Source organism: Vicugna pacos, chromosome 1 (genome assembly GCF_048564905.1).
Source record: "Vicugna pacos chromosome 1, VicPac4, whole genome shotgun sequence".
NCBI lineage: Eukaryota > Metazoa > Chordata > Mammalia > Artiodactyla > Camelidae > Vicugna > Vicugna pacos.
This window is the reverse complement of record NC_132987.1, coordinates 17,521,512-17,543,336: the sequence shown is the minus strand read 5'-3', so window position 1 is coordinate 17,543,336 and position 21,825 is coordinate 17,521,512. Positions and strand designations below refer to the sequence as shown.

Genomic DNA, 21,825 nt, shown 5'->3' with positions numbered 1-21,825 from the left:
GGGCCTGAAAGCTGATCACTAAGGGTCCATTGAACCTCAAGATTCAAGAGCCTTTTCTTTGCATTGGTTCAGCACAACAGTCACCCAGAGGAAGTGCTTTGAGTTCCTGACCAGAAGTGATACATTGGCTTCAAAGCGGCTCTTGCTTCTGTTTTAGTTTGTGCCAACAGGTGTCTACTGCATGATGGCACTGTGGGCTGTAAAGCAGATGGCGCGTGAGGCCTTCTCAATGATACGTGGACTTCTCTGCAACAGATACCCAGGCTTCTTCCAGCCTGCACCACGACCCCAGGACAGGCGGGCAGGACCTGGGCAAATTGTCTTATTCAGCCAGGCAACTCCCTTAGCATTACAAAACCCCAAATCAAAACCCTTTGAGGACAGGTATAAAGCAGGGACTTGTCCTGTGTTCCTGCTTACCCTCGTGTTGCCAAGGCCTAGCAGGAAGCCTTGCATGGAAGAGGCAGTCAACAAATACTGATGGGTTTCTACAACCTGTGTTCTGGAGGAGACTCACTGTCAGGAGGTTACCCCGTTCCGGAAGTACCCAATGCACAGAGAAATCCCATGCTGCAAAGTTCTTATGACCTGGTTGCTTGCTCAGCTGCTGTACTGGTTCTCTCCTTTGTTTCTAGATACAGCTAATTGATTTGCCTATACTTGCTGCATCCCAGTCCTCAGTCCATCAATTTGTTAGAGATACCCAGTCATAACTGAATCTCAGCCTTGGCTGACGTGTCTTGGAGCTGCCCTTGAACTGTCTCCTAATTCTCAACTTTCCAGCACATATGCATACCACTGTCATCACCACCTCCTCTACCACCATCACCACCACCAACATATATTTATCCATGTAATTCTGGGGATTGCCACCCATTTGTGAGCACGGCTTCTATTGTAGACTGAGTGGAAAGAGAGCTAGGAGCCCTGCTTCGTATCTTGACAGCCACATACCTGTTCTGTGACTTTGGGAAAGTCACATAACCTTTTGTTTTTCTCACCTGTGAAGTGAGAAGTTTGGCAGAGACGGTCTTCTAGTCTTACAGTATTCTATAATCCCATGAATGCCTTAGGCTTTCGAAATTCACTCTTACCTTTAAAAAGGTTAGTCAATTTACTAATTATAACCTGAAAGTCCTTTTGATATTTAAAAAATCCTCTTGCTTTCTCTTTGTTCTTTGAAAATTTAGAGCTGCCTCATTTTATAATGCCTAAAGCCTATATTTATAATCAGCATCTATTTCATGGTTCTGAGCCATTTTTCACATAATTGTCTTTTTTTTTTTTTTTTTTTGCTTTGGAATTAGTTCTTTTGTGGTTAATGTATAGCAGAAACAAAATGACTTGAAAAAGCCCTTTGGGAACCATGGGGCTCACAGCTGTATCACTTGGAGCCCACACAGCAGTGAGAGAGAAATGGGTCTCAGAAGGGAAGGCAGCCCCAGTCTGGGGAGAGAGAGAGAACGGAGCAGCCGAGGTTGGAGGCAGGTGATGTGCTGTAGATCTGTAGGAGACAGTGGTTTGGGGGTGGCCTGGAATAAGCCAGAAAATGGTAGTCTGGACTCCAGAGGGGAAGGGATGAGTACACCAGGGAGCCTGGCAGAGGGTGGCAGGTCAGGGAGCACAGGGACGGCGAGAGCTGAGGGGCTGCAGGCAGAGGTTCTGTGTGTCTGTGGGGTAATCTGGGCCCTTCAGGAAGGACAGGACCTTACCTAGGACCCACAGATGGGTAGATTTAGGTATATTTGGGTTTCATATGTAAATTCTGAGATACCTGAAAAGTTTAGGGGGATTATTGAAGCAAAGAATGGGACTTCTTAATCATAGGCATAGGGGCTTGGAGCATCCATATTTGGGGTGTGACTGTGTATAAAATATCACATCATTTCTACTCATCAGCTACTGTAGGCTAGGTGGCAGATGTATTTGGATTTAATATCTCATAAACATGTATATTTCTCTCATTCCAGAGTGTGGATTGAGGCATTCTCAATTCTGTAGTCACATAGGTGGGTGCCAGTTTCCCTGTAGAAGGGGTTTAAGGTGATGCTCTGACTGGGGGGCCAAGGCATTAGAATCAATGAAAATAAAAAATAAAAAGATTTGACTCTCATTCTTAAATGATAGAATATTTAGGTATAGAATACTAGAATGATGACTGTTTTCAATCATGACGTTAAAGATGTGATTCCACTGTGTCCCAGAAAAGTCTGTTATTACTCCAAATGCCATCACCTTGTAGTCAATCTGCCTTTTTTCTGGATTTAAGTTTAAGATGTTCTCTTTATTGCTGCAATTCTACCATTTCACCACAGCATTTCTAAGTCTGGACTCATTTGCTTTTTGCGTATCTTTATTAAGATAGAGTATGATTTTAAACTGGAGGATTTATAACTTTAAAAAAAACTTAAAAAAATCAAAGTATTCTAAATATAAAGGTAAATGGGATAATTAACTGGTTTTATGGAAGCTGATCTAGGATTTTTTTTTTACTGCATGTGATTGGCTAGTTCACTCCGCAAATAAGAGCAGCTGACACTGATGGAACACTTATTGTGCGGTAAGTACCTTGGTGCAGGATACTGTTATCCCCCCATTTTACAGGAATGGAGTACTGAGGTTCGGATAGGTTCAAGGTCACGTGACTGCACATTGTGGAGGTAAGGTTTGAAAACAGGGCAATTTGCTTTAGCAACTACTGTTTTTCACTACTTTGCTATACTTCCTGTTAATATTAGCCTAAAGTTTTAAAACCTTTAGTCTGCTCATTTTTCTTTAAAAATTTTTATTTTATTGTATTTGGGGAGGCTTTTAGGGGGCTAACAAAGATTACTTGAAGGAGACAAAGGCCCCCACTCATAACCAGGTTCTCCTGTCTTCAGGTTTGAAGCTACTTTCTCAAGCATGTTTCTGCTCATCTTTCCCACAAACCCTATTCCTCTACCTCAGAAAGATGCGCCCCTGCCCAGGGACCCTCTAGGGTGTGCAGGGCCCTGAGCAAATATTTTTCATAAAACTGTCTATATAAACCATTTTGACTAAGACAAATAATTGCAATTAACTTAAATTAAGTTAATTTTGAAGAATTTAAAAATCCATGGGGTCGTGTGATAGAGTGATTGATTGTTGGCAATAGAGAAAAAAGGGTGGAGAAGAAGCACTTATGGATTTATTGTCCAGTTGGTGCATGGGAAGACTCTGTAGTGTCCCAGCACCATCACACCCTGTTCAGGTCCAGGAATTATCTCTTCATGTTCTTTACTGTCAAATGCACCACTCCTGGCTAATTTCATACCCCTCATTATGAGGAAATGTGGTAATGTTATTGCCCCCATTGCTGTGGTTGTTTGTACTGAAACAAAATAGATCTGCTTGTCCCTGCGATTCCCTGATCCCTGTTATTTAAGGCTGGTGACATCGTTGTTTACGAGGCTGCATCCGCCTCATGCCACCTGTGAGTCCTGGTGTCCAATGACCCTCTCCAATGCTGTGGTGCCTTGTTGCTGGTGAGCACAAATTCAGATCTCATTTGCACTATACAGGAAAATGAGAAAGATTAACTTTCTGGTCTTGTTACCTTTACCATTTGGAATTTTATAACATGAAGGTAGAACCCATCTTCCGATCATGTCTCCTCTTGAAATTTTTAGGCTTTAGTCACTGCCTTCCTACAATGTGGTCTCTCTCTGTAACCAAGCAGGACCTTATGGGGCCTTCCCAGGAAAGACCCCTCCCCTATATCCTCTGCTGTAGCTCCTCTGTGAAGTACCCAGATAATAGTATCTCATTTCTAGTTCCTGAGTTTTTAAAAACCACCACCAAATGGAAGAAATTAATTACTTGATGACCAAGGGCAATGTAGCCCCCAGACCTTCTAGTGTCTAAGGGCTGCTCACCATCACTGTCAACCAATCAGAGAATTGTGCACAGCTGATCAGACCCTGGGATGCCCCTCCCTCAGCCAGCCTTTAAAAATGCTCAGCTGAAACCCTTCAGGAATTTCGGCGTTTTTTGGGGGGCATGAGCCACCTGCTGTCTTTGCTTGGTCCTGCAATAAACCTGCTCCAAACTCTGATGTTCCGGTTTGTTTGGCCTTATTGTGCACTGGGCACACGAACCTGCGTTTGGTAACATTTCAATATTGACACACTTTTGCCTGCAGGGAGGCTGGGAGTGGAGTGAGAAGAGCATGATATTCTGCAAGGCATGTGCCTCTGTCCTCTGTGGTGGCTGAGGACTGGCCCTGGGGAGGACAATGTTGCCACATCAATTGGCGGCAAGAGAGGATGTCCATTAAAGGACTCGCCAGTGCTGCAAAGTAACAGTTTCAAGAGGCTCCAGGGGATGTAGGTGAGACCACCCCGAGGACTGCTGGACACTTGGCATGGAGCCTGTGAGGGCTTGAGAGGCTTCTCTGGGTGCCAGCAGCAGGAGAAAACGTAGCGTCCACACCTGCTGCTCCCTGACGGCATAGGTAGAACGTGGAGGGATGAGGACTGATGCATGAGCCCTGAACTAATTCTGGGAAAAACGTGTCACCCCAAATCAGCATGTTAAGACCATTTTAGGGGCCCAATCTTTCCCCCCTTTTTTCAATTTTATTGGGCAGAATTATTACAGTTTGACTGCACATATACATTATATTGCATGTAAATACCTGTAAACAATATACAGCACATATTTTTTTAGTTTACATATGTGTACTGATCATTGTTTCTAAGAACAGTTTAGAGCTTTAGCTTTTTAAACTTACATAGTTATTAAAGGAATACAGCCAACCACAAAAAAAAAAAATGAACAGAATGAGGTAATCCAATTGTAAAGGACAGTGAAATGTACTTACACATATTCAAGAAATCAGTCATCTAAGTTATAAGTAGTTCATTTGTGTCCTTGCTTTTTAATTTAATTTTACTTTTATATAGGGGCCCAATCTCGCATGATCTTCCAGAGAAATATTGTACTAAATAAGAAGAGGGGTTTACTGGCCCAGCCACTGAAACTGGTGGCACGTAGGCATGTGTCCCAGAGCTCTTTGGGGCATCTGAGCAATCCCACATTCAGAGTGGAGAATCAGCGCTGAGAAAGGGAGAAACAGGTACTGAGTTCTGTGTCCCAGTCTGTGCTTGAGGTGCCTTCTCAGTCAGCACTGCTGGCCTCAGCCAGTTCTAGGGCCTGGAGGGGGACTCAGGAAATTTCCAAGAAGGCAGTTGAAAGAGCAGACCCCCATGAGGCCTGGGGTCCCTTTCCTGCCCAGGTCTAAGCGTGTATTTCTCCTGCTCGTCTCCTCACTCAGGTGCCCACATCTCCAGGTGCACGTGTAGAGCTGAGCCCTGGTCCTCTGCACACTAGACATGGGAGGAGACGTTAGGCCGTGGTGAGTTCTTGTTTGGTGGGTGAGGGTAGATGTGGGTCATCTGACTTATGTCTTCCATTTGGGATAGTGACTTCTTTTACCAGTGGATCTATGAAAGGAAATACTGTCACAAAAAGAAACATTTATTTTGTTCTTGACATACAGCTTGAATCTGCACTGATGACAGGGCGTTTCTCCCATCTTGCGGAGTCTGCCCTGACCTTGGCCTCAACACGGCTCCATTCCTGGATGGAGGAGCTTTATTTTCTTGCTTCACCTCGAAACCTTCCACTAAATGTTTGCTCTTCGCTTACCTGAGGGAGGCCTCCTGCCTTGGATAAGCTCTCAAAGCTGGAGATACCACCTAGTGAGCATGAATGTCTGTGTACGTGGTGTTTTGGGGGCTGTTGTGGGTGTTATTGTTTTGTCTTTTGCCAATTATTCTTGTGACATTAAATATATTTTTAAAAAAATTTAGGTGTGTTTCATGGTACAGTAGGTGCTGGATTCCTAACTTAACAGTGAGGCGTGAAGCCCCATAAAAAGATCAGCAGGACCCCTATGCAAGGCAGCTGCTCTCCTCTTCGCACCGTCCGATTCCCTGGCCCAGAGGCTCTATCTCACTTTTTGCCTCTAAAGCGGCTTACAGCTAGAATTCTATTGGTTCCCTGAGCTCACTTTCCTTCACTCCTGATTGGTTATTACTTTAACTTCTGATTGGTCCATTTGTAGTACTTCATTTGCATGGAATGCACTCCTGATTGGTTTATTTCTACAAAGCTTGTTCCTGGTTGGTCAACTTCGGTTGTACTTTATTTGCATATGATGTTGCAAAATATAAAACTGGCAGCCTATAAAAGGCCTGTGTAAGCCTATAGACGGCGTCCAGAGCTTGAAGTGTTATTTTGTCTGGGCTGGTGGGTGTTCGCGTGCTGCTTGGTCTCTCGGCTGGATCCAGGAGGCTGTCACAACTGAGCTGTAGCACATTTTCCCGCAACAAGAGAAGAAGAAATGAATGTCCTGAGTGACTTGATGGAACTAGGACCCACAGTAAGGATCTCCATCTTGGAATCGCACGTTGGGACTGTCGACTGAAGAAAAATGCACAGTCTAAAAGTTGCAGGCCATGTGTTTCTCTGGGACTTTACTGAGGACTATAGCTTGGTAAGGCAGCCTCTCACACATCTCAGAGGAACAGTTCCAAAGAGGTAAGGGAGGAGCCAGGCTATATGGAAGTTTTCTTGCTGAAAAAACACCAACACGTATTTGAACATCAAAAGATTTCTGCACAAAAAGACATTTCAAGCTAATGATTTTAGTGCTTTTTGAAGATGCAAGAATCTGAGCTCAATGAAATCATTTCTCAGATTTGCGTCTTAATTATCTAAGGCCAGTATCCTATTTTTCTCCATCCAGAATTCCCGTCACAAAGCACCACGTTGGGCGCGGCTATGGTGGCTGATGGCTTGAAGGCAGGAAGAATTTCCTTGTGTACTAGAATGCCAGGCAACTCTTTTTTTTTATCGGCGCTGGAACCACACCCAGGGCCACACCGGGAGCACACCCTGGTAAGCCTGGTTGGCTTCTGATGCTTCTCAAGCCCTCATGCGATGGTGCTGCCACAGGGTTCTCCAGACCCCTAGGAAAGTAAAGCACATCTTTGTGGGGTATCAATTTTATTTAACTATCTGAGGGGATAAAGGTTAAGCATTTTAACTGGTAAATAACTTTAACCCTTAAAACATTACAACAAATACAGATATATTATGAAGCAGAATGCAACGTGCAGAAGATTCCCTACCTAGAGCTGGGATTGAGATGGCCCCTTCAGGCTTCCCAAGGCTGAGTTTCTCTTGTTTTCTTTTTTTATGTTAAAAAAATTATTTTTGAGATAAAATTTGTGTAACATGATGGTCACCACTTTAAAGTGTACAACTCAGTAGTTTTTAGTATATTCACAATGTTGTGCAACCATCCCCACTGTTGCCCTCTTTTCTAGTTGTTTAAATTTTTTAAAAATTTTATTAAAAAAATTTTAATGGGAGTATTGGGGATTGAACCCAGGATCTCATGCATGCTAAGCACACACTCTACCACTGAGCTATGCCCTCCTCTTCCACATATTACCCTCTTTTTAAAGAAGTCCTTTCATGAAAGAATTTGGGATGCTGCCTGCCTGACACTCTGCTACCAGAGTAGAATTCACAGCATCAGGGACAGGAGGTGAGGAAGAATTTCTTTTTGGTGTCATGGGGATGCATTTTCAGTTCCTGTCAGGTCCTTCCACCCCAGCAAACCTCTCTGGGAGGCAGCTCGTTCCGTGAGTATCCTTGCTGTGCTGTGGATCGAAGGTCACTAGAAGAGACAAGGATGGTCTCCCTGCCATGGAAATGACTGAATCACCAAGGACTAAACAGTTTAGAAACTGAAGATTCCTGAGAGAATAGTAGGCGCTGGTCTTGCTTCCAATTAGGTTTCAATGCAGAGACAGGTGTCCTGTCAATTCCCTCATTCAGGGACGCATTTGGTGTGGCTTTAGCAAACAAAGTCAGCATTCCCGGGTGATCCAATGTGAGTTTGTGTCTTCCTGTAAAGATTTGAGGCAGGGATTCCAGGCAGTTTAGATAATGGCCTTCTCACTAAAGATGCCTGTGGTTATTCCAGGGGGCCAGGATTGTGGTTATGTTGTTTATCACTTTTCATGCAAACTCACAAATGGGTTGCAACAATGGGGAGTCTGCTTGGCATTCCTGGCCAGTATCTCCACTGCATGAGGACACGGAAGTGGAGTCTCTGAACCTGCCTCTGATTTGGGATTTTCTCTTCTTAAAGATTTTCCAGAGATTCTTTTCTTTTTTTAAAGGAATTTTTATTGAGAGCAAGAGCCATAGGACTATTTCTTAGTGTTTCTGGAAGATTTTTTTTTTTTACCTTTTTTATTGAAGATTTTTTTTAAAATTTTTATAGTCAGTTTACTATGTTGTGTCAATTTCTGGTATACAGCACAATGCTTCAGTCATATGTGAGCATACATATATTCGTTTTCATTAGAGATTCTTGAGACAACCCTAAACCTTCTCAAAACCATATAGCAAAATCCTGTTAACTTCGATCCTAGATTTCATAACTTATACCCACTGCAAGTTCTGAGGAGTTGGTGTGTAGGAAAATGGCTCCTGTCTCTTTGAGAAATGATAATTTGCATATCTGTGAATAACAATAATTATTCTTTGTAGACTAGTACTACGTGCTAGATGCTTTACACATATTATTTTTAATCCTCCCAACAACCATGTGAGGTAGGTGTCAGTCTACTTGACGGGGCTGCTGGGGCCAAGAGAGGTTTGTAACAGGCCCACTTCTGTACAGCTCGCTAGGGAATGCTTTGGCTCCAAATTTCCGGGGCCCCTCTCCCCCTTTCCTTTGGGCCTTACTTCTCACTTGGCCCATTGTTGTGTTGCATTGAAGCACAGCAGGCTTTGAGTCTGTTTTATTTTTTTTTCTTTTTATGAAAACATAAAAAATTTTAATTCCTGTGGAAGATTTTTGCTCTTGATACATGTTCTTTTTTTTAAACATTTTTTTAAACTTTTTTTATTGCGTTATAGTCATTTTACAAAGTTGTATCAAATTCCAGTGTAGAGCATAATTTTTCAGTTATACATGAACATATACGTTATTTATCACATTTTTTTTTTTTGCTGTGAGCTACCGCAAAATCTTGTATATATTTTCCTGTGCTATACAGTATTATCTTGTTTATCTATTCTACACTTTGAAATCTCAGTCTGTCCCTTCACCCCCTGCCCCCTTGGCAACCACAAGTTTGTATTCTATGTCTATGAGTCTGTTTCTGTTTTGTATTTATGTTTGGGGTTTTTTTTTTTTAGATTCCATATATGAGCGATCTCATATGGTACTTTTCTTTCTCTTTCTGGCTTGCTTCATTTAGAATGACATTTTCCAGGAACATCCATGTTACTGCAAATGGTGTTATGTTGTCGGTTTTCATGGCTGAATAGTATTCCATTGTATAAATATACCACTTCTTTTTTTTTCCAGTTCTAATAATTTTTATTTTATTTTATTTTTTTAACATTTTTTATTGATTTATAATCATTTTACAATGTTGTGTCAAATTCCAGTGTTCAGCACAATTTTTCAGTCATTCATGGACATATACCCACTCATTGTCACATTTTTTTCTCTGTGAGTTATCATAACATTTTGTGTATATTTCCCTGTGCTATACAGTGTAATCTTGTTTATCTATTCTACAGTTTTGAAATCCCAGTCTATCCCTTCCCACCCTCCACCCCCCTGGTAACCACAAGTCTGTATTCTCTGTCTGTGAGTCTATTTCTGTCCTGTATTTATGCTTTGTTTTTGTTTGTTTGTTTGTTTTTGTTTTTTAGATTCCACATATGAGCGATCTCTTATGGTATTTTTCTTTCTCTTTCTGGCTTACTTCGCTTAGAATGACATTCTCTAGGAGCATCCATGTTGCTGCAAATGGCATTATGTTGTCGGTTTTCATGGCTGAGTAGTATTCCATTGTATAAATATACAACATCTTCATTATCCAGTCACCTGTTGATGGACATTTAGGCTGTTTCCATGTTTTGGCTATTGTAAATAGTGCTGCTATGAACATTGGGGTGCAGGTGTCACCTGAAATAGATTTCCTTCTGGATAAAAGCCCAGGAGTGGGATTCCTGGATCATATGGTAAGTCTATTCCTAGTCTTTTGAGGAATCTCCACACTGTTTTCCATAGTGGCTGCACCAAACTGCATTCCCACCAGCAGTGTAGGAGGGTTCCCCTTTCTCCACAGCCTCTCCAGCATTTGTCATTTGTGGATTTTTGAATGACGGCCATTCTGACTGGTGTGAGGTGATAGATACCTCATTGTAGTTTTGATTTGCATTTCTCTGATCATTAGTGATATTGAGCATTTTTTCATGTGCTTTTTGATCATTTGTATGTCTTCCTTGGAGAATTGCTTGTTTAGGTCTTCTGCTCATTTTTGGATTGGGTTGTTTATTTCTTTCTTATTGAGTCGTATGAGCTGCTTATATATTCTGGAGATGAAGCCTTTGTCGGTTTCACTTGCAAAAATTTTGTCCCATTCCGTAGGTTTTCTTCTTGTTTTACTTCTTGTTTCCTTTGCTGTGCAGAAGCTTGTAAGTTTCATTAGGTCCCATTTGTTTATTCTTGCTTTTATTTCTTCTAGGAGAAAATTTTTGAAATGTACGTCAGATAATGTTTTGCCTATGTTTTCCTCTAGGAGGTTTATTGTATCTTGTCTTATGTTTAAGTCTTTAATCCATTTTGGGTTGATTTTTGTATATGGTGTAAGGGAGTGTTCTAGCTTCATTGTTTTACATGCTGCTATCCAGTTTGCCCAACACCATTTGCTGAAGAGACTGTCTTTATTCCATTGTATATTCTTGCCTCCTCTGTCGAAGATGAGTTGACCAAAAGTTTGTGGGTTCATTTCTGGGCTCTCTATTCTGTTCCATTGTTCTATGTGTCTGTTTTGGTACCAATACCATGCTGTCTTGATGACTGTAGCTCTATAGTATTGTCTGAAGTCTGGGAGAGTTACTCCTCCAGCCTCTTTCTTTTTCTTCAGTAATGTTTTGGCAATTCTAGGTTTTTTGTAATTCTATATAAATTTTTATTATGATTTGTTCTAGTTCTGTGAAATATGTCCTGGGTAATTTGATAGGGATTGCATTAAATCTGTAGATTGCCTTGGGCAGTATGGCCATTTTAATAATATTGATTCTTCCAGTCCAGGAGCATGGGGTATCTTTTCATTTTAAAGCCGCCTTTTTCTTTAATCAGTGTTTTATAGTTTTCCGTGTATAAGTCTTTCGCCTCCTTGGTTAGATTTATTCCCAGATATTTTATTAGTTTGGGTGCTATTTTAATGGGGGTTGTTTCTTTACTTTCTTTTTCTGTTGATTCATCGTTAGTGTAAAGAAATGCAACTGATTTTTGAACATTAATCTTGTAACCTGCTACCTTGCTGAATTCGGCTTGAGTCTGTTGACTGAAAAAAAGGCATAACGTAAAAGTTGAGAGTTACGTTTTATTTCAGGACTTACTAAGGACTTAATCCCTGGAGACAGGCTCTTAGATAGCTCTGTGGGACTGTTTCAGAGAGGTAAGGGTGGGGGGAAGGCTTAGCTCAGTGTTAGAGTGCATGCCTAGCATGCATGAGGTCCTGGGTTCAATCCCTAGCACCTCCATTTAAAAAATAAATAAATAAACCCAATTACCTGCCTTCCCTCCACCCCTCAGAAAAAGAGGAGTGAGGACATACAAGAGTTCAAACAAAAAACTCAAATTGTAGAACATGAAAAGATTACTGCAAACTACAGAAAACCAGGTACCCCAAGTTGATTTTAGCGCTTTTATATGTATGGGAAGATGTGAGAGTCTGGGCTCATTGAAATCATTCCTTTGACCTTCACCTTAACTATCTAGGGCCAGTGTCCTGTTTTTCCTCCATCCTGAATCCCCTCAGGATGCACAGTCAAGGGCTGATGGCTTGAGGACTGCAACATCCTTTGTTTACTGTTATGGCAGGTGACATTTTTTGTCCACATGTCAGATAGACATGATTCAACTGCCAGCTCCATTTGTCACTAGAAGAATGACTGGGCGAGTCATGTAACCTCTCTGAGCCTCAGTTTCCTCAGCTCTAATTGTGATAATGATGCTTTGGGAGGTTGCTATGGGAATGAAATGAGCTGAAGTACTTGCAAGTCCTGGCGTGGTGTTGGCATAATACAGAGTCCAACAGCATCTCAACAAGTGATACTTTCTCTTTCTTCTTTATTCATCTCTGCATCTGCCATGGCACCTGGTACAAAGTAGGTACTCAAGAAACATTTGAGGACGTAAATTCAAAGGATTCTCCATGGCCTTGTTTCATAGGGACATTGTGAAGTTGGACCCTCTTCAAAAGCTCCCTGAAAGAACAAAAGCAGTTTTGAAGGATGTCAGAGCTCCTCACACTTAAAATCTTTAGGATGAAGTAGGAAGACAAGAAAAATCCTAAAAATAACAATAATCCTAAAATTCTGAAGTAAAATTCACCAGGTGGAGTGCTGTTGATTTTCAAGAAATAGCGAGTTGAGGATTGCCAAGAGCCCAGAGGCAAGGGACAAAAACTGTGACAAGAATGGCTCTTGGACTTGGAGGGCTGTCCAACAATGAATTGGCTGGAAACAGTGCACTTTTGTTAGTGTATGCTTGTTTAAGAGCAGATAAAACATAAAACACAAGACTTTGAATGCATAATGTTTGAATACCTGTTGGAGGGAGTGCATCCTCCCTGTGAGGCAGGAGTGGTTGGCTGAGGTCTTGGAATCTCAGGGTCTCAGGAGGGCGAGCGTGTGGCAGGTGTGCTGCCTGTCCCCAGCCGGTTCCATGACAGACGCTGCTCCCTGGTCATGGCATTCTTGGGTCCTCACCAGTCAGTTGGAATCAGTCTGAGTTGACATTTCAGATCCAATCATTTGTTGTTCCTGGCTCCAAACAGGGAGACTTTTGTGCCCGTTTAGTACCCAAGATTCAAGGATCCCCCTCTTCCCTCTAGGGAAGCTTCAGTCTAGTCTCCTGACATGGCCAGGTCATGGCACCAAAGCTTCTAGAACCTCTCAGGATGCCAGTAAGATTTTAGTGAAGTGTGGTAGTTCCCCCTTATCCACGAGGGACACATTCTAAGGCCCCCAGTGGATGCCTGTACCCACGGATAGCACCTAACCCCACATATACTATATTTTTCCTGTACCTACATACCTATCATAAAGTTTAATTTATAAATTAGACACAGTAAGAGATTTCTGTTAAACAATAACTAGTAGTAAAATAGAACAATAGAATAATATACTGTAATATAAGTTATGTGAATGTGGTCTCTCTTTCAAAATATCTTATTGTACATATTTAATGCCTTTTTGATGTTAGCTGAGCATTTATCATGCACTGTGGCTGTGATTTCTGCAGTTTGAGGTACGGCAGCAAAACTAGCATGGATTTCTTTTTCCTTTTTCATAACTTCATGGTAGAAGAGTCATCTGAACCGTTAAGTCTTAACAACCTCAACATATTTTTTCTTTCCTTATGTCAAGAACTTTCACCATTTCACTTAGTGGAAGCACTTTATGGCTTCTCTTTGGTATATCCAAATTGCCTGCATCACTACTCTCGAGCATGTGGGGCCATTATTAAGTAAAATAAGGGCTACTTGAACACAAGCACTGTGATACCACGACAGTCAGTCTGATGACCAGGGTGGCTACTAAGTGACTAATGGGCAGTACATGCTGGACAAAGGGATGATTTACTTCCTGGATGGGACAGAGTGAGATAAGAGTGGGACGGAGTGGGACGGCATGAGATTTCATCATGCTACTCAGGACAGTACACAATTTAAAACTCAGCTGGAATTTTCATTTGCAGTCCTTTTTAAAAGCAGTTTCTAGGTGATTAAAAGTAGAGTGAATTTAGTTTCATTTCTTTTAAAATCTTATTTCCCTAAAACTTCATATATAATATATACACAATTCTCCCACCATCACCCTAGTGTGAAGAAGTTATTTTATCAGATATTTTCAATCAACTCAATGTGCTAAGCATAAAATTATTATTTTTTTTTTTTGCTATTATTCTTCTAGGAGTCTAGAGGTCTCCCATTCCTTAGCACATTCTGGTTGAGAATCAAAGACTATGAAGTTGACTTTGTTCTTACTGATATACCTTTAATCCGTAAACACAAAACAAAGAAGCTCGTGTATTGCACAAAATATTCAATATTAACACACAAAAAGGGGGAGATCAAAACATAAGAAGAGATGTCTAAACCAATAGTTTGGTGAGGAGTGTAGATTGAAAATAAAATTTTTTTAAAGCTAACACTGTCTCCTAATATGAGACAAGACATCAGGTAATGGCCATTGATTAGTTCTTTGCTTGCCTTTGTTTTTCCCCTAAAGACCTGTGAAGAGGTACCTTAGAGTTATGGAGATTGTGAAGAAATTCTCATCCTGGAAGCTTCCACCTCTATATCAGATGTATGTAAAGTAACATCTTCAGAAATATTCTTTCAATTAAGTTTTCAAAGTTAAGAATTTCCTGGTTTAGTGTTGGGTTTAAGGGCTGCCAGATTTGCCTATTACTTACTCAAAGCTCTTGTGTTTCCTCTTTGTACATAAGCAGATATGTCCCTCTTAATGTGACTCTGTTGCTACTCCAAGTTACGTGGGGGAGTGTGGGGACCCTGACAGCAGCCCAGGAATGTTGTGATGCTGGAAGGCTGGATGCAGTACACTGAATGTCTCAAATTCTCAGGCTTTGAGCCATGCATTATACCTAGTGATACATAACGTCCTGTTTAATGAGGTCTGTATCTGATGCTCTTCATTTCTTCCTGAAGATCCTAGTTTGCATCTGACATCATTTCCTTTCAGTCTGAAGAACTTCCTCCAACATTTTTTTGTACAGTAGATCAGCTGGCACTGCATTCTAGTGATTTCCTTTTATCAGAAAACTGTATTTTCCCTTCACTCTCAAAAGATATTCAAGCTGAATATGGCATTTTAGGCTGACAGGTTTTACTTCCAGCACCTTAAGTATATCAAACCACTGTCTTCTGGCCTCCATTGTTTCTTTTTGATATTGTCTTACAAGCCCCTGATGTTTTTTCTCCCTGTTCTTGGATAATTTCTACGGATCTATCTTCAAGTTAACAGATGATTTCCTGTCATCTCCATTTTGCTTGTAAGTTCATTTTTTATTTCAGATATTATTTTTCAGTTCTAGAATTTCATTTGAAAAAAATTCAGTTTCTCTTTCTGTTGATATTTTGTATCTTTTCATTCATTATGAGCATATTTTCTTCTATGTATTTCAGCATAGTTACAATAGCTGCTTTAAAATTCTTGTCTAATTCCAACATCTAGGTTATTTTGAAGTCAGTCTCCATTGATTGCCTTTTCTACTAAAAATGGGTCATGTCATGTGCATATAAAATAATTTGGATTCTATTTTGGATGTTGTAAATGTTACATTCTAGAGACACTGGATTTTACTTTTCCAGAGTATCAATCTGTTTGTTTGTTTGAGTTGACAGTTAACTTGCTTGTATTCAAACTGCAAACTCTGTTTCTTGGGGGACGTTTCAAATCTCCATTCTTTTTTTTTTTTAACTTAAGCCAGCTGTTTCCAGTCAGCATTGTTGTTGTATAGTTCAGAGTTTAGTCAGAGATTTAGAGGAAAGTTTGTCTTAGACCTTATCCCTTTGAGTGTCTTCCTTCCGAAATTCCTCCCTCCCTTTATGGTAGCTAGAGTTACTTTGAACTCTGCTTCAATTCTTCAGTCCACAAAAACTATTGGTTTTCTAACAAAGTTTGAGCTGCTCTTTGCTGCCTGACTTTGTCCTTTCCTTGGGCCAGAAGCCACAAAAACTCGCTTGGCATGAGTTTCCATTCTTCCAAGTGTCACCTGCCCTCCTGAATATGCCCGTCTTTGTGCACTCTTTAGTGGATTCAGGTGGTTGCTTTTTCTATTTTCTACAGAGTTTATATTTGTTATCTGCAGGAGGATCAGTCCGGTAGGAGGTTTCTAAGCCATACTGGAAGCTCCTTCAGACCACTTTGGTAATAATTTTTGTGCCAGGCAAAAACCCTAAGTCAAAAAAAATGTGGAGAAGCACAGATTGTAGACCATGAGAGGAAGACCTATATACATGAAGTCCTGTGTACGACATGGAATGTGGGTTCAGTTTTCTCACAGGTGATTCCTTTTCTGTCTTTGGTCCATGACTAGTGGCACGTTTCTGGTCAGTGTTTGTGGGCCAATGAGGGCATTATTTCTATTCCCCTTTATGCAGTGAGCTCAGTTCAAATATCAAATGTGTGGGGTCTGAGACTTCCCAGAGGAGGTTAAAATTCAAACTACATGATGCGTATCTTGTGGAAACCCCCCTGTGGGCCATTTGGCATCAACTCTCACTCATCAATCTGACTTTGAGTTCTTTCTTCATTTCCAGCACTTGCAGGTGACCTGCTCCAGTTTGGCTAAAGAGTAAAAAAAAAAAGTTTTTTTTTGGTTCAGTTTTGTGCAGCCTTCTTACCCCCAAACCCCCTTGCCTCTTGTTTACTGGAAAGCTGAAGTCTCCCAGGCCTCCCTGAGTCATAGGAGAGCAGGCTTAAGCAGTTGATTAGGACAAGCCTGTAGGCACTGGGGAATGGCGATGACTCTCACCACCTATCTCAACAATTAACTGAGATTATTCGTTCATTTCCTTTTAGAACTTTCATGTCTGAACAGAATCTTTGGCGATGGCTTTGCTGAGTCCACGAGATTGCCGGTATTCTGGTTAAAAGCAACTTTTCTTTTTGTTACCAAGGTTGTTGTTCGCAGGGTCATACCCCTGCCCTCCCTCAAATAGAAACCAATTACTCTTGTCTAAGTATCAGGAGGCAGCGGCAGAGAAGAAACAAGAAATGTTTAGAATCCAGTCCAAGATGGTGGAGGATTTGACTTCCAGTGGACCTTGCATCTCATCATATGCTTATCGTAATATATTAGCATGCTAAGTAACACACCCACCAGCGCCATGACAGTAGACGGTTGCCATGACAACAACCAGAAAAGTCCATACAAGGACTGAAAAACTCACACAAGGCCTGATGGTCTCCATCACAACCAGAACAAGGACATGATGGTGGAAGCATCTCATAAAAGTCCACATGGCCTGACCTGGGCGAGCTGTCCCTACCGCCCAACTTGGCTGATGGCTTCCCGCTTGAGCACCTCTTCGTTGCTTGAGTGCTTTTTTTTCTCTTCTCTCTGCTCGAGAACTTTCCTTCCTTTTCCCCTTCTGAGCAATAAAGCAGCTGTTCACTTAGTCCCTCTGCCTCTGCTGTGTGAATCCTTTCAGTCGGCAGCAAGAACCCACACTTTGGTGGGCCTCCTAATTTAGGGGTCCCTCCATCCGCTAACATTATCTATCTATCTATCTATCTATCCATCTATCTATCTATCTATGTTATCTATCTATCTAATCATCTACTTTGGTGGGTGAGAGAAGGAGGTAAAAAAAGTTTGGTTTCTGTTTCAAAGAACTTTCCCAAAGAGTTATGATTCATTTACGTTACACACCCTCATGGTAAACCCTGTTCCCCTGGCTTTCATGACAGTTTGAGTTCAATGTAAGATGTGTGATAGATGCTTTTCTGAGGTCCAGTGTATTCACTTGGGCCTATGTGAAGGGTTCCTCCTGTTCTTGATCTCATATGAAAGGTATTGATATTTTGGCTTCAAGAACAAATTGAAAAATCATAAATAAAACTTGTGTTTGAGTTGGATCTGGACTGATTAGGAAGGGCTGATTACAAAGGAACCATTTAGCAATAATGGTCTCAGATATTAAAGTAGTCTGTGAAACTACAATTAATTAAGGGACTGCTGATTTGAAGAACTATGAGACCAACAAGGGAATAAGGGGAGAATTTTAGCAAAAATGATAATAATCTGCTCACAGCTGCAATATCTATAAATAAAATAGAGGGAGAGGATAAAAGAATTATTCATATAATAAGAATTATATGAAAATGTTAAATCAAATATGCATATAAACCAGGAAATTTTTTCTATTAAATTTGCCACTTAATTTATTGCCATTCAATACAATGCTTATAAGGAAAGTAACTATTTAAGGCAGAAGACTAGTTACATTGCTGCTGTTCAGAACTTCTTGAGAGCAAAAGAATGAATATTTATCAGCTTCTCTGCTTTCATTATTTGTCTTAAGACATGTTATTTTCCAATTTGAACTTCTATGTTATCCTTTGAAAAGTCCAAGCAGAAAATAAAATCATATAGAAAGCCAGCAACTTCATCAATATATCCAGACAGATGTTTGCTGGTGGCTTTTGGTATCTAAAGCCCTTTTTCCTCATGTTGCATAGATGCTGTTTTTCTAGGCACAGCCCTGGTAGTAATGAAAACCTGGTTGGTGCACAGAACTTTTACTGCTTCTGCAAGTGGAGGATTTATTCTCTCCATATGGATTGAATTTTGCTTTTTTAGAAGTCAAAGTTTTATTATTTATTTATTTTATTGAAGTCTAGTTGGTTTACAATGTTGTGTTAGTTTCTGCTATATAGCATAGTGATTCAGTTACATATGTATTCTTTTTTGTATTCTTTTTCTTCATAGGTTATTACAAGCTATTGAATACAGTTCCCTGTGCTATCCAGTAAGACCTTGTTGTTTTCCTATTTTATATATAGTAGTTTGTATCTGCTAATCCCAAACTCCTAATTTATCCCTCCCTGTACGTTTCCCCTTTGGTAACCATAAGTTTTCTACATCTGTGAATCTGTTTCTGTTTTGTACAGAGATTTATTTTTGTTTGACTTTCTCTCACCACTTTGGATGGCATTTCTTGCACGTGGGAAGACATGTACCTGGCATGATAACAGTACCAAGTTTCTTTTCACATTTTCTGCATGCCATCCTTCAGGTGATGGCTCCCTTAGCCATAGAAACACAGCTGTTTTTTTTTTTTTAAATTAGAGTCAGGATGCTTTCTTTTTGGCAGATTTCCAGGAATGGGACCACTTGGTCACAGAGAATGAACCAAGTAGCAACTTGGAGTATGTTGCCAAAGAGGCCGTGAGGGTCATTCTGACACCACCTTTCCAGTGAACCCTTCACTGGCTTCTTTCTGTCCCATTGGCTGTGCCCACTTGCAGATGGATTGGACTGGTCTGTCTGCACAAGGGCTACTGTTGGGAGGGGTCTGCCAGCCCTCAGGAGAAGACACAGTCACATACCCACCACTGGTTTTCACATCATTTCTATCTGCATTCGACCTTCCCACCCTCACCCTTCAAAATGTTTGCTGGACATTTTTCTTTTTGTCACGCTCTCCTAATTATGACTTAACTCCTAAGACTTGGGCAAACACTCCCAGTATCATAAGGAGTTGGCTGGCTGGGCAGTCTGTGCCCCATTATGGTATTTTATTCACCCTTCAGCCAGACTCCATCCTCTTTACCAGAGCCATTGCCATGGCAACTGTCCTCCTCTGGGCAATGAGTATGGGTGGCAACGTCCTAGATGATTAATATGTTTGATATTTTACCTTTCAAAAAGTTCTTTGGGGAAATTCAAGTTGGCTTGTTGAACAAGATAAATAAGCCTTTTATTGTCAACAAGGGCTAAGGGCGGCAGCTTTGATAACAGCAAAAGCCTGGACTGGTCACAAAAATGAGAGCAGAGTGAGTAGGTCACATCCAGCTCCACTTGAGACAAGAAAGGAATGGAAAAAACTCCTGATGGTGAGGGAAACTGACTCACATCCCAGAGTGCTGGGGAGTCCAAACCTAAGATTATTGCTGAGATGAAATGAGCCTCAGCTCACACCCGATCTCTGTGGTCTTTGGGTGGCGTTTGGCTGCTACCACTGGAGGGATCGGGTTTCACCTGCGGACAGTGCATCTTGGCAGCCCTGGACCTTTCCCTGACCCTCTGGGTGGCTTCACACCCCAGCCCTCTTTAGCCTGGAAGCGCTGACATGTACATCCATGCCACACAGCTCACTGAGAGTTTTGCAGAGGCTGAACGTGTCAGCTCAGAGGGACCAGCTAGCCTGATGTCCGCCCCCACCCCGTCCATCTGTCTGTCCACCATTTACAATAGATTTCCTCTTGTTTGACATTTTTTTAAACTTGAGAATTAAAGATTGAAATTTAACAGTATGTTTTGTTTTAAGTATTATGTTTTTTGGTTTCGTAGACAAATGCTTTTTCCTTTAAAGTAGATTTCCTTCTTTTCTTCCTTCTTCCTTCTCCCCTTTCTATGTATGTATGTATGTATGTATGTATGTATTTTAGTGGGATTCACTCTAGCATAGTGGAAAGAGAGTGAGGCATGGAGCCAGATAAGCCTTGACTGGAATTCATGCTTTTCTATTAGCTATGTGGTTTTGACATAGGGTGACTAGATGTCCTAGTTTGCTGAGGGCTGAGGGTTCTCCTGGAAGGCAAGACTTTCAGTGCTAAACCCAGGACAGTCTTGGACAAACCAGGACAGTTGATCGCCTTACTTAGGCAAGACATTTTGCCTCTCTGAGCCTTACTTTCTTCATCTGTGAAATGAGGATAATAATACCTGTTCCGTGGGTTATTTTGAGGATTGGAACTAGTGAACAAGAAGGGCCTGAAACTGATCTACTAGATCTCAATAGATGATAATGATAGCAATACTAATATTAGTAATTTTCTGTATTTTTTAAGCCTCAGAGTGATCTTTCACCATCATTCATTTCTGCCATTGACGCTTTTATCTTAATCTCTAACGTTTGTTCAGGAGAGGGGAGTTTATTTTGTTTTCTTCATTTTAATGGAAGTCTAGGTTTCTAAAACGTTGCTTTTCCTAATTAGAAAAAAAGCTACTAAATCTTGCTTGCTTCCTAACATCTCTGAGTGGAGTCTTAGGGTAGCACACCAACTGAGATCCAGATTATCCTTTCGAAACCTTGAGGAACTCATTAAGGCCCCTACAGTCTTCCTCTGCACATACAAGACACATGGCTTTCACCAGCCCCTTCTTTACTGGATGCGGGTCTGATGTGTTCCAGGAAATGAAGGTTTGGGAGCTGGGAGTCTGCTCTACACAGGGGAGTGGAGGTCCGGGCCACCTGCCTACATGAGGTCACCCGACCCCACAGCAAGCTCTCCTGGCTGTTTTGGGTTGGCCCTTCCGTCCAGAAAAAGAAGTTGGAGACTGGGGAGGCCAGTGAAGTGGGAAAGTGTGGCCTTGGGGGGAAAGTAAGAGGTTAAACCTGGGTGTGGACTCCAACGTTTGTTCTGGCTCCCCTGACTCTCTGCTGGTCCTTGTCCACTTTGTGAGTGTGGGTTTCTGCTCTCCCATCTTCAAGGATGAGTAGAGGGGCTGAAGCAGAGAAATAAACGCCAGAGGCTCTCCAAAGGGGGAGAAAAACTAAACAGCACCATAGAGGTCAGTTTCTGGGCTTGTGAGTGTTTTATTTTATTGGTTCAGAATAAACAGAGAGCTCTACTCGTAGCCAGGACTTATCAGCTCCCTTCTGCCAACCTGCCTGAGACGGTCAGGTCTCCAGGTAACTGGCTGCACCGGCCCTTGTGGATTTCCTGCTGGGATGTTATTATCATTTTTAAATTGAGGTAAAAAAACTCATAACATAAAATTTACCATAATATTATTTATTATTTACCATAATATTATTCATTACTATTTTCAAGTTTCTGATTCTCTGTAAGTTCTTAGTTTTGTTTTTCTCCTCTGGATATAAAATGAAGACATTCTCATAGAAGAAAATTTGAAAAGTACTAAAAAGTATAAATAAAGAAAAAGAATCATATCACTTTAAAAGCAACCACTTTAAAATATTTGGAATATAT

The 21,825-nt window shown here is 41.1% G+C and overlaps 1 pseudogene; it reads right to left on the bottom strand.

Moving 5' to 3' along the window:
- Positions 1 to 18,275: 18,275 nt before the first annotated feature.
- On the bottom strand, positions 18,276 to 18,895 carry LOC102541171 (cysteine-rich PDZ-binding protein pseudogene; annotated as a pseudogene).
- Positions 18,896 to 21,825: the final 2,930 nt, after the last annotated feature.